This window comes from Sorex fumeus, unplaced genomic scaffold (genome assembly GCF_029834395.1).
Source record: "Sorex fumeus unplaced genomic scaffold, SorFum_2.1 ptg000122l, whole genome shotgun sequence".
NCBI lineage: Eukaryota > Metazoa > Chordata > Mammalia > Eulipotyphla > Soricidae > Sorex > Sorex fumeus.
In genome coordinates, this window is record NW_026606179.1 from 28,686,694 (window position 1) to 28,700,686 (window position 13,993).

The following is a 13,993-nucleotide window of genomic DNA, read 5'->3' on the forward strand; positions in this document are numbered from 1 at the left end:
ACAAAGCTGTGAAGAAAAGCAATAAAGGAAGACCTCAAAGAGGAAAGAGCAGCAGTGTTGGCCAATGCGGCAGAAACTGGGAAAAGTATTCACAATGCTCACCTGTCCTTCGCCAACTACAAGACCAAGCACTGCACTCCAACATCCTGATGGATCTATCACATCTTTTAGTAGGGCAATGGAGAAGATTATCCACAACTTCTACTCAGATCTCTTTGATAGCCACATCCACTTGCCCACATACCAAACTCTGCTGGATAGATATGTCATTCCTAACGTTCTCCCTTCCAAAATCCGACATGCCATTTCATCGGTAAAGAAGCATATAGCACCCGGTGCAGACAAGGTCAGACCTGAAGAATCCGCTGTCAGTAATCATCAATACACCAGCTCAGCTCTTCACAAGCTACCTTTCTGAATGCAAGATTCTATCCCAATGGAAAACCAGCAGGACCGTTCTGTTGTACAAGAAGGGAGAAATCCATGACATCAGCAACTATCGCCCCAATATGCCTGTTGTCCGTCATCTACAAGTTGTTCACTAGAGTCAACCTGAATAGAATAGGTAGCAGAACACTAGATGAAGGACAACCATGAGAGCAAGCTGGGTTCTGCAAAGGATTCAGCATGATCGACCATATCCACACGATAACAAAGCTCACTGAGGTTTCACGAGAGTTCAAGAGGCAGCTCTGTCTAATGTTCATTGATTTAAAGAAGGCCTTTGATTCTGTTGAGATGGAAGCAGTCATGGAAGCCCTAGCCAAACGGGGCATTCAAACTCAGTACATCAGGATCCTCCGTGAGCTGTATTACGGATTAACTACTAGGATCTCACCATTCTACAGGGAAGTGATTACTGACGTCAAGAGAAGGGTTCGGCAGGATGATACCATTTCACTGAAACTCTTCAGTGCCACCCTCGAGAACGTCATTTGACAACTGGAATGGGAAGAAATAGGAGTGAAGATAGACGGTAGGCAACTACACCACCTCTGCTTTGCTGATGACATCGTTCTAATAACACCAAACATTAGCCAAGCGGTACAAATGCTGTCCAACTTTGACCATGAGTGTGGAAAAGTCAGACTGCAGCTGAATCTCACAAAGGCAATATTCATGAAAAACAAACTAGTCCCTGACATTCCATTTGCTCTCAACAGAACGAACATCTCCGAATGCAACAATTATGTGTACCTAGGTCTAGAACTCAACATGACAAACGACCTGGCACCTGAGCTGCGCAGGAGGAAGAGAGCGATGTGGAACACCTTCAAGAGCGTCAAAGAAGTTGTTAAGAGAAGAGAGAACCTCCAGCTCTGGACACATCTTTTCGACTCCACTGTTCCTCTTGCACTAACATACGCCTCAGAGACCTGGGTCCTATGAAAACAGGACAAGAACGCTATTCGGGTATCCCAAAGAGGAATTGAAAGAGCTATGCTTGGAATATCACATTTCACTCAAGTGAGAGAAGGAATCCAAAGTTCCGACCTCCATCGATGATCGAGAATCAGGGACGCTGTCTCGTTTGCCAAGGCATCGAAAATCAGATGGGCTAAACATGTAACGTGATTTAGAGACAACCGCTGGACTAGAGTTGTTACAGTCTGTATTCCACGGAACATCAAAATGACACGTGGCTGCCCACCTATGAGATGGTCCAACTTCTTCATCAAAACCCTGAACAAGGTTTGAGGTTTGAGGCTCTTCGTGTTCCTGGAGCGAGCAGATGTCATTGGGCTACACTAGCACAAGACAAGGACGAATGAAAACATTACTGGCGTCCACTCAAGCAAAGCCAAGATTAACAGGATGACAAGTGATAAAAGTGATACAACAAGTGATTCCACGTCCATGCAAACTTGTATTGTAAGAGGGAGGAGGAGGAAAAAGGAAGAGACAGGAGGAAGATAAAAAGGAGAAAGGGGAATTTAGATCTTACACCCTTCACAAAAAAAAAAAAAGACCTGGGAAATGAATCAAAGATTTATATGCAACATAAAACTATAAAACTCTTCTTAAATATGTAACAAAAACCTAGATGGATTTTAGGAGTGGAGATGACTCTTCAGACATGACACCAAAAGCATCACTATATCACTGTCATCCCATTGTTAACTGACTTGCTCAAGTGGGTGCCAGTAACATCTCCATTCATCCCAGCCCTGAGATTTTAGCAGCCTCTCCTTACTCATCCTTCCCAATGCTGCCATATTGGAGGTTCTTTCAGGGTCAGGAGAATGAGATCCGTTATTATTACTGTTTTTGGCATATCGAATACGCCATAAGGAGCTTGCCAGGCTCTGCTGTGCAGGTGGGATACTCTGGGTAGCTTGCCGGGCTCTCTGAGAGGAATGGAGGCTTTTGGTTTGTTGCCTACTGTCTAAATCCCATCAAAATGATGTAGTAATTATGGAAAATGGGTAGGGAGTGTTTTATGATGTGCACGCAGCCCAGGAATATGTTCATTCACATGTGAAGCTTGGCCAGAGTGTGTGGAGAGCAGTCTAGAGCATGGCGGCGGATGGGTTGTGGAGGTCGGCTGCCGGGGCTGGGTCCCTTAGGACAGGGAGGGCTCTCACTGGCCCCGCTCTGGGGCGCCCCAAGTGAAAACAGCCAGGCGCAGAGTCCAGTCACCAAAAGCATATATGCTTTTCGGTTGCCACCAAAAGCATATGTGTCAAAATTAATTTGAGATTTTGATGGGGGTATGGTGCTGCCAGCAGGTCAATCTGTACCTGTGAGGCGAGTACATCAGCAGCCTGATGGTGCCTTCAGACTTCCAGATACCCCAGAATTGCTGCTGTGCCTTTGGCCAGACCCCAAACACTTGGGGTAAAGTTTTCCAAGAAAGTAAACGGCCAAAAGTTAGGTATGTGGGAAACACACCCACAAACCACCTCCGCCTCAGCTATATAATTGGAGGCATGGCCTCTCTGGTTCCTGACTGAACTGCTTAATGGCCATGATCCCAGACACTCAGAAACAAATCTCGAAACCCAGCAGCTTTTGGCAGAAATGCGTCCGGTCCATGCAGTAGGTTACCGGTGCTGGGCCAACCCAGGTGGGAATAGGTTTTGTGCCTTGGCCTGTTCCCCACAGCGGCCCAGTGGCCGCCATCCTTTAGAGGAACTGGACAGTCAGGTTTGGGCCCTCAGTGACGAGATACGCAGGGCCTCACAGTATGGGGGTGGAGCCAGTCCTGTCCTCCCCACCCCAACCAGACCCCAAGTCATCGCCCACGAATGGCGTCTCTGGCTCCTGATCAAGCTGCTTAATGGCCAAAATTAATTTGAGATTTTGAAATTTTCAAAAATGCTAGTCAGTGAGGGGGCTGGAGTGACAGCACAGTGGGTAGGGCGATTGCCTTGCATGTGGCTGATCCGAGTTCCAATCCCAGTATCCCTCCCATACCCCCGGGCACCACCGGGAGTAATTCCTGAGTGCATAAACCAGGAGTAACCCATGTGCATTGTCAGATATGACTCAAAAAGAAAAAAAATATGCTAGTCAATGAAACAAAATGCCTGAGACAGGGAGAAAATTCTTGCAAAATAATTCTGCTACAACAAAGAACTTTCTCGATATCTGAAAAATAACTTACTGGGATTTTGATCGGGACTGTATTGAATCTTCGGAAGAACAAACATTACTTTCTTGGTAAACTTTGCCCCAAGTTTTTGGGGTCTGGCCAAAAGCACAGCAGAAATTTGGGGGTATCTGGAAGTCTGAAGACACCATCAGGCTGCTGATGCACTTGCCTCACAGGTTCAGACTGACCTGCTGGCGGCACCATACTCCCAACAAAGAACTCTTAAAACCTAAAAGTAAATATGAGAACCTCATCCAGATGTACAAACCCTAGTAAGCACCCCAACCAAGTGTGTGTTTACTGTGATACACAGACTGTGTAATCACAACATAATCAGCAATACAACAAAAGAGAAGGGAGGGTAGGTAAATAAATAAACTAACTTCACCATAAAGCAAAATATCGCAAGTGCTGGAGTGCATGTTTTTAATCTCTGGCAACACAATGGCCCCCATGTACTGCCAGGACTGGATCCAGATGAGATCACTGGGAGTGGACCCTGAACACCTTCAGTTATGACTAACAAAAAAATTTTTTTAACTTGACGATAAAGAAACATCATCAAATAAGACATTCAGATGGCATGACATAAGCAAATGACTTGTAGATAAACTTATGTATTTAAACTTATAAACTTATTTTAACTTATTTATTTACTTGTAGATAAACTTATTTAAAGATGATTTACATTTTATATCACTAAAGTTAGCTAGAATAATAATTAAAATAGCCCAAATCTGGAACACTGACACTACCAAATGCTGATGAGGATGTGGAATGACAGGTATTCTGATTAACTCCTGGTAGGAATACAAAACATAAAGGCCCCTTTTGTATTCCATAAGACACCTTCTTACAAATGAAACACATTTACCATATAGCCTAGCAATCCTGCTCCCTGGAAACATATTCAAACAAAACCCTGAACACATAAGAACTTTACTTACAAATAACCATGATGTCCATCAACAGGTGAATGAATTTAGTGGTACATCCAGACAATGAAATATTACTCAGCACTAAAAAAAGGATACGCAAACATGCCCAGAAAGACACGCAGAAACCTTCAATGCAGATTACTAAGCGAAAGTAGTCTATCTGAAAAGTGTACATACTGCATGATTCCAACTCTATGACATTCAGTGGTTGCCAGGCTAGAAGGAAAAAGAAATGGAAAGAGCACAAGAGATTTTTAGGGCAATGAAAATACTCTGACAGGAAGTGAGTCCCCCCACCCCCAAATGCACCCTGAGGCCAGACATTGCCCTGCTATTGGTGAGTACTGTAGAGGTCCACCAAACACTAAAGGTCCTGGCTTCACACAAAGTTCAGGAGTCAGCACCTTCTCCCTAAGAGACTCTCCCTCCCACAACAGAGCTCTCTCAGAGACCTCCCTGGCAGTCAGGGTAACGCTGAAGTGAAGTGGAAAAGATGCACCCCCAGATTATAAAAGGAATCATGAAAGCATGCAGATCCCTACCACAAGTAGTGGGTGAAGACTATAAACCTGAGGACTCAATTATTAATAACCCCCTATATAATCTCTCTGAAATCAGATGCTTAGGATGTTTACTGCGATCAAAGAACAATGGAATGGGACACCAATGAAACACAAGAAGATATGAGAACAGAAACAAGAAAACTACAAGTAACAACTGAAAAACTTGATAGGCAGGAAATAAAAGCTCACTGGAAGTCCCTACCAGCAGAGTAACAGTTGCGACAGTTGCTGAGGGCAGAATCAGTGAGCTCCATGATGAGGTACAGAAAATCTTCAGACAAAAGCAGAAGATGAAGAGAAAAGTCTTCAAAATAAATCAAAACCTGACAAGAGAACTTTGGAATGAATTCAAGAGGAATAACACAAGAAACATCAGGGTCCCAGAGAGCCAGGAAGGCAACTCTGAAAGAAGCAACAGTCAAAGATATAATTACTGAGAAGTTTCCAGAGCTGGAGAGTGCATGCTCCCAGATCCAAGAGGTCTGAAGAGCACCAACTAAAAGATATCCGAGTAAAAATACTCCAAGACAAATCCTAATTATGATGATGAAAAACAGAAAGATAGAATACTGAGAACAGCAAGATAAGAGGAGGAAATTATATATATAAGGGGGCGTCCTTAAGATTGACAGCAAATTTACCACACAAAAACTTCCAGGCCCAAAGACAATGATGGAATATAGTAAAACAAATAAACAAACAAAACACACTCAATAAAATGAATGCTTCACAAAGAATACCCAGTCAAACTCTCCTTCAGATCTGAAGTAACATTATACAACTTCATGAATACACAACAGCTCAGGAACTTCATAGACTTGCAGACAAGAACTAAACGGGCTACTTTAAAACAAGATGAATCCCACAAAACCATCAAATTCCTGCAGAAAGCTAGCACAAAACTCCACAACAATAACCTCTCTCAATGTCTATGGGCTAAATACACCAATTAAGAGACACAGGGTAGCAGGATGGATTAGAAAATTGAGACCAACATTCTGTTGCCTGAAAGAAAGAGATTTGAATACTCTAAGTAAACATAAAGTCAAAGGTTGGAAGATCATTCTTCAAGCAATGGGAGGGTGGCATACTAGTGACAACATAGATTTTAGGATAAAAAAAGTTTATAAGAGATAGCTAAGGTCATAGCTTAATGATCAAGCGATATGTACCTCAGGAAGAACTCACACTCCTAAACATATATGCATCTAATAAGAGACCAGCAAAATACCAGCAAAAAACAACTAATGGGCTTTAAGACACTGATAGCAACATAATAATAGTTGGAAACTTCAACACCACTCCACTTATATAGAAATATACATATACTAAATCCCTCTCTTCCATTTTTTTCTTTATAAGAAGTTGATCTACCAAGAAGAATATTCATATATAAGTATATACAAATGTATACATGTACATATATATAAGTATATAGATATTTGTGACTTTTTTATCATCAAAAACCTGAATACGCATTCTTCTCCAATGTACATGGGACATTTTCCAAGACAGACCACATGACAGGACACAAAACATACCTCTACAAAGTCAAGAGGATAGAAGTCATGCCAACTTTCTTCTCAGACCATGATGCACAGAAAATGTAAGTTAAACACAAATAAAAACATAGAAACAACCCAAATACCTGGAAATTAAATAGCTCATAATTGAGCAACCAATGGATCAGAAATGAAAAATTCTTGGAAACAAACGAGAATGAGAACATGTCCTACCAGAATTTGTGGGGCACAACAAAAGCAATATTAAAAGGAAAGCTCACAGTTATCCTAACATCATTAGACACTTAATAACCAACTTGCAGGTTTGCAGCTCCATATTTGATAGAGTTCAAATATGGTTTGAACCATGGGAACACATGCAAGGGCGATTAGAGGCCACCCTCAAAGCCTCTATCCCTCTCAGAGAGCACGGCAAGCTACCAAGAGTATCCCGCCCGCACAGCAGAGCCTGGCAGGCTATCCGTGGTGTATTCAATATGCCAAAACCAGTAATTACAATGGGTCTCATTCCCCTGACCCTGAAAGAGCTACCAATATGGCAGCGTTAAAAAGGATGAGAAATGAGAGGCTGATAAAATCTCAAGGCCTAACTAGGCTGCCAAAACGAAGAAAGACAAAAATGATTGTCTGTGCTTTCAATTCACGTACACTGCCATCAGATGCATCCATCGAGGACCTGATGGTATAAGCACGAAAGATCAAGCACAACATCATTGGTCTGACCGAGACCAGAAGGCATCAATCACATCATGCCATTTTCGACACTGGAGAAGAATTTTTCCTCAGAACATGCGACGAAAGAGGCATTGGTGTCGGTGTCCTTGTCAACACGAACTTGGCCATGAGCATTGATTCATTCTAATACCTAACAACCCGAATTGGACAATTACACTTGAATAGATGTGGCTCACTGCCGGCAGTTTCTATCTTCGTTGTCTACGCACCAACATCCAATTATGATGAAGGAGACATTGAGAAGTTCTACATGGAGCTGGAGAAGTTCTATAAAGAAGACCACACCTTCTACAAGATCATTGTTGGTGATTTTAATGCCAAGATAGGACAGAGAAGATCAGCCAAAGAACTCCACATTGGGACCCACGGCCTAGAATGGAACAAACAGAGTGAGAGACTGTCTGAGTTCATCATGTCAACCAAGACCATCCATGGTAACTCACAGTTCCAGAAGGCTGAATCTAAATGTTGGACTTGGGAGTCTCCTGGCGGACGGTTCCACAACGAAACTGAGCACATCATATTCAATCGATGGTTTTGCCTGACCAATGTTGCTTTTGTCCCAAATTTCCAAACGGTATCTGACCACCATCTCCTTCGTGCAAAATTCTACTTCACGAAGCGAGGAGAAGGGGCTACAAAGTTTAAAAACAGAACGACCACCAACTGGGAACTCTTTGGGACTATTGTGGCAACATGGGAAGATGCGGTCGTTGATAACACTGAAGAAGAATACGATCAACTGGTTCAGCACCTCCATGATTGTGCGAAGAACGCCAAGAGAGATAACCACATAAAGACGCCTGTCTTTGAAAACTCTTGAGCTTATTCGCCAACGTGACTTGGCACAAGCCTCAGGCAACCACAAGCGAACATCTGAGCTCGCAAAATAGTGCAGAGAAGCGATAAAGTAAGACCTCAAAGAGAGAAGAGCAGCAGTGCTGGCAGATGCAGCAGAAGCCGGCAAAAGCATTCATAACGCCTGCCTGTCCTTCGCCAACTACAAGACCAAGATGACTGCGCTCCGACCTCCTGGTGGATCTATCGCATCTTTCTGAAGGGCAATAGAGAATATTCATGACTTCTACCCGAATATCTTCGATAGCCCCGTCCACCTGCCCACATACCAAATTCCACAGTATGAATATGTCATTCCCAAAGTTCTCCCTTCTGAAATCCGACACGCCATTTCATCGGTAAAGATGCACCAGGCTCAGACAAGGTCAGACCTGAACACCTGAAGAATCTGCTGTCAGTAATACTCCGGCTCGGTTCTTCACACGCTACCTGTCTGAATGCAAGGTTCCGTCCCAATGCAAAAACCAGCAGGATTGTTCTGTTGTACAAGAAGGGATACATCCACGACATTGGCAACTATCGCCCAATCTGCCTGTGGTCTGTCATCTACAATCTGTTCACTTGAGTCATCCTGAATAGGATTGGCAGAACACTAGATGAAGGACAACCATGCGAACAAGCTGGGTCCTGCAAAGGATTCAGCATGACTGACCATATCCACATGGTAACCAAGCTCACTGAGGTTTCACAAGAGTTCAAGATGCTGCTCTGTCTAACAACGTTCATTGATTTAAAGAAGGCCTTTGATTCTGTTGAGACCAAAGCAGTCATGGAAGCCCTAGCCAAACAGGGTGTTCAAACTCAATACATCAGGATCCTCCGTAAACTGTATTACGGATTAACTACCAGGATCTCACCATTCTACAGGGAAGTGATCACTGACGTCAAGAGAAGGGTTCGGCAGGATGATACCATTTCACTGAAACTCTTCAGTGCCGTCCTTGAGAACATCATGCGACGACTAGAATGGAAAGGAATGGGAGTGAAGATAGACAGTAGGCAACTACACCACCTCCACTTCGCTGATGACATCGTTCTAGTAACACCAAACATTAGCCAAGAGGCACAAATGCTGTCCGACTTTGACCATGAGTGTGGAAAGGTTGGATTCCAGCTGAATCTCACGAAAACAATGTTTATGAGAAACAGTTTCATTCCTGACTTTCCATTTGTTCTCAACAGAAGGAACATCTCTGAATGCAACAGTTATGTGTACCTAGGTCAATAAGTCAACATTACGAATGACCTGGCACCTGAGTTGCGCAGGAGGAAGAGAGCGGCTTGGAACGCCTTCAAGAGCATAGAAGAAATAGCTAAGAGGACAAAGAGGATGAAGAACCTCTGGCTCTGGGCACATCTCTTTGATTCCACTGTTCTTCCTGCATTAAAATACGCCTCAGAGATCTGGGCCCTACGCAAACAGGATGAGAACGCTATTCCAGTCTCCCAAAGAGGAATCGAAAGAGCTATGCTTGGAATAACCCGCTTCACTCAAATGAGAGAATCTGGAGTTCCGACCTCCGCTGAAGGTCAAGAATCAGGGATGCTGTCTCGTTTGCCAAGACATCGAAAAACAGGTGGGCTGGACACGTAATGAGATTTGGAGACGACCCTTGGCCTACAGCCATTATGACTGGATTCCACAGGACGTCAAAAGATGCTGTGGCTGCCCACCTATGAGATGGCCAGACTTTTTCTTTAAGACCCTGAACAATCAGTTTGATGCTGTTCATGTTCCTAGAACGAAAAGACGCCATTGGGCTACACTAGCACACGACAGGGACAAATGAAGACATTACTGGTGCCCGCTTGAGCAAATCTATGAGTAACGGGAAGTCAAGTGATCAAGTGATCCAAATATTCATCAGTGTAGGATAACAACTGATTTGTCCTTTCTCCCTTGCCACAAGGAGCTTAGGTTTATCAGGTTACACCTTTCACAGAGCTCCCAAGTCACTCCCATTCCTTTGTTTATCTGTAACCACTTCTCTATGCTCTCTTCCCCAACCAGTTAATCAGCTTTTCCTCCTAATCAGACTCTGTTAATTTGTAAGGTCAGATCCTTCTAGGACACTGAACTTGTATTATAAGCTAATACTGCCTTTCTCTTCTCCTTATATCTTATGAATAGTTTACTTTAAAGCAATGTCCCTTTTGTATAGATATAAATACAGGAAGACAGTTAATATTATGCTTTTGTAACTTGGGATTTAGTTGGCTTCAAATATTATTCACTCCCGGGCATCTGCTTTCTCAACTTAAACCTCAGTTTCCCTTAGTTCCTAGCACCCCAAAAGCAGGGTCCCAACAAGGGACTGAATGGACCCAGGGCAAGCTGTGAGCTACCCTGGCATCGAAATGGACTAGGCCAAAGTGCCACAATTCTTAACTATAAGTTAAGAGCTTGATATGGACAAATGCTGTCATGATCCAAAAGTAACAAGACTAGGACCCTGCTAGGGATAGGAAAGACTAATGTGGCTTGAGCACTGTAGTCTGAGATCGAGATGACCCCAGGAAAGCAATTCTGTAAGCTTAATGTATCTCTTACTGTGTCCATACAAAATGATTAAAATGATGAATGCTTATATGTTTTTTGGACAAGAAGAGGAGAAACACACCCATGGGATTCTGCTCTTGGGTGGGTCATCCTGCTGAGAGGGTATCTGTCCTAGAAGAAGTACTCCCTGAGGGAAAGAACTTTACCCCTATTGATTGTGACCTACCTATGTATAAGCCCCAACCCCTCATGCTTGGGATTTAACTAGACTGTAAGAGGGGGCTGGGGGATCCAGATTCCAGAGCCAGAAGGAGAATGAAGAGGGATCAGGGAGGAGAATGAAGTAGCATGGGGAGAGGAAGAAGCAGGTGAAGAATCAGAGGAGAATGGAGAGGAAAGTGGAAAAAACTGCAACTGACACCAACCAACTTGGACCTCGTTACCTTCCTTCGTCTGCCCAGCGCCATCGACCTCCCCAGGGTAGGGAAGTGGCGTGAGACTACCAAATGAGGGAGAGAGATAGAGCTGCCCCTTTTGTGTTTACACAATCAGTAAGAAATAGGGCCTACATAAATAATTTGACAACACAACTTAAGAAACTAGAAAACGACCAATGGCAGCCACACTGTGGCCTATGTGGTAAAGCAGAAGATGTAAAACCCTACATTCAATCCCAAGTGTAGCACACCCCATCCCATACTCCAGCACCTCCACATCTCCACTGGGTGTGGGTGTGGTTCTGGAGAATCCTGAGCACCATATCTGTAGACTCTTATCACAAATTATCACTGCCCAGCACTCCTGAGAACAACTGGGTCACCCTATAAAAGAAAAAAAAATTAAAATGTTTGCTTGAAATTTTGAGGTGGAACCTGGCCTGAAAGCACCTTGGTGAGGTTTTGCTTTGGGCTTCCGACCTACAGAAAAATCGTGCGGTTATATTCAATACCCTGGAGCCTAAGATCTCTCCCATGGACAAAAAAAAAAAAAAGAAAGAAAAAAAGCCAAAACATGAAACTTCTAAATATTCAACCACTAGTATTTTTTTTCCTTTATGTCTGAGTTGTTGGGTGGAAGCAGAGAAAAGCCCCCCAGGAATACTGTATGGTATCACAACTCTGATCACAGTCATAGTTTTTTGTCATTTCTTTTAAAGTTGACCTGAACTCTTTAGGCTACTGGTTTGTCATAATGTCATTGAAGACCCCACTGATCACGGATCAGAAAGCAGCTACTAGTAATAGTAGAAAATTCCTCTTTTACAAGGTTAGAAAAAGACAGCATTTTAAAAACACAGGGCCTAGAAAGGAATAACTTTTAATCAGGCAGTCCTCTCTCAAAATTTTACACCCTAGATAAATGATTATTAAAAACTAGAAACCTGGGGGCTGGGGTGATCGTACAGTGGGGAGGGCATTTGCCTTGCACGCAGGCAACCCGGTTTCCATCCCCAGCATCCCATATGGTTCCCTGAGCACCGCCAGGAGTAACCCCTGAGCATCACTGGGTATGACCCAAAAAGCAAACGTCAAACGCAGAAACGAGAAACTCTATTAAGATCGCAATTTACTGAAACCCAAGAGGAAAATGGGATTACCGCAGCCCCTCCTCCATACCCCCTTCCCGTTTTGTTGTTGTTGTTGTTGTTTCTTTCTCACTGAAAACGTCAGGAAGGGAACAAAGCAACCCTGCAGGGTCGAGGCACGAAGGCGTTTCCCCACTCGACACCACGGGGGGGGGGGGGGGGGGGGGTGCCAGCCCAGTGGGGGGCTGACCCCCGGAATCCCGCCGCTGTCACCCGCTGCCGGACAGGCGCCTCGGGGACGACCCGGACGGGCCACCCGGCCGCCTCACCGCCCACTCACGCCCCCTCCCGCGCCGCCCGCCCCGCCGCCGCGACCCCCTCCCGGCTGACCGCCGCCAGGTGGGCACCCCGCGCCTCAGCCCGGCCGCTTCCGGGCCCCCGCCGCGGCCCCCCGCCCCGAACCCCCCGAGCCCGCCCACCCCCTCGGCCGCCCGCAGCCCGGCCGAGCGCTCCCTCCACACGCAACGGCCGCGGGCAACGGCCGCTCGCCCGCCAGCAGCCGCCCCGCTCGGGCAGCCCGCGAGCCGGTCGCCGGCGCCCACCTGTTGGTCGCACTCGGGGCATGATTTGGTGGCCATCTTCACTTTCTTGGCTCGAGTTGCAGACATGCTCTTCGCGGGCGGCAGCGGCAGAGGCGGCGGCGGCGGCGGCTGTGCGGGCTCCTCCCCTCGTACCTCAGCGGCCCGGTCGCCTCCGCCCGCCGCCGCCCGCCGCGTCTCCGCCGGCCGCACCGAGGCTCTGGGGGGTGCCGCGCACGTGCGCGTGCGCGAGCTCACACGGAGCCTGCGCGCCGAGGGATCTGGCGGAGTGACGTGACATCGGTCTCTCGGGCTTGACCTGCAGGGTCGCGCGACACGTCGCGACACGTGCATCACGCAATGCAAATCCCGCCGGTCCTCAGACGCGCCGCGACTCTCAGGAGAGGAGACGGGCGGACCCGGCCTGCGCGTTGCTTCTCCTCTCCTCTCGCTGCGTGGGGCGCTGACTGGCACTGGACGGTAACGTGAGGACGTCGGACCGTAAGGGACGGCGGATCTGACCAACGAATGTGCCCGCAGGCCGGTCGGGTAGAAGTTGGTAGAAGTTCTAGTGGTAGAAGTTGGTAGGCGCGGCTGACTGAAACGGCCGTGGCGGGTTGAGAAAGCGTCTCTGAGAAGATGCTGACTTTTTTTTTTAATTTAGATAAGTTTAAGCATGAGGAATTGTAAATGGGCATCGTATTTTACCTTTTACTTGGTGTTCTGGAGATCAAATGTAGCACTGTTGTTTGAACCTGGAGTTGGCAAGTGCCTTTGTCGCACAGGCCCCAGGACCCATTATACTTTTATTTTTCCATCACTGATGATAAAGGGAAAGTAAATTATTTATGAAACGAAGTATAAGAAAAGATATTCATGTGGAATTTTATTTTAGAATAGGAAATTCAACAGACATCAACTCATATTTAAAAAAATCAGCACAGCTAATTTAAGAAAGTGCACTTTGCACACATTTTTTTAAATTTTTTTTTTAGTGAAACACCATGAGGTACAGTTGTAGACTTACAAATTTTTGATTTGTTTGGTTTTAACATTCACTTTACTGGATAAAACTGCGTGGGTGGTCATGCGAGAGCGCCAGCTAGCCTAAGGGAAACTTAGGAGGGAACCAGCTACTAGATGGATCGTTTAGTCTTTCGCCCTATACCCAGGTGCGA

At 45.4% G+C, this 13,993-nt stretch overlaps 1 protein-coding gene across 2 annotated transcripts in view; it reads right to left on the minus strand.

Annotated features, from left to right (window-relative positions):
• CUNH16orf87 (chromosome unknown C16orf87 homolog) overlaps positions 1 to 13,018 on the minus strand; it is a 75,581-nt gene extending 62,563 nt beyond the window's left edge. For both annotated transcript variants that reach the window (XM_056137070.1, XM_056137069.1), the window contains exon 1: positions 12,840 to 13,018. The gene's annotated coding sequence lies outside the window, so the exon portion shown is untranslated. The remainder of the gene's footprint in view (positions 1 to 12,839) is intronic.
• Positions 13,019 to 13,993: the final 975 nt, after the last annotated feature.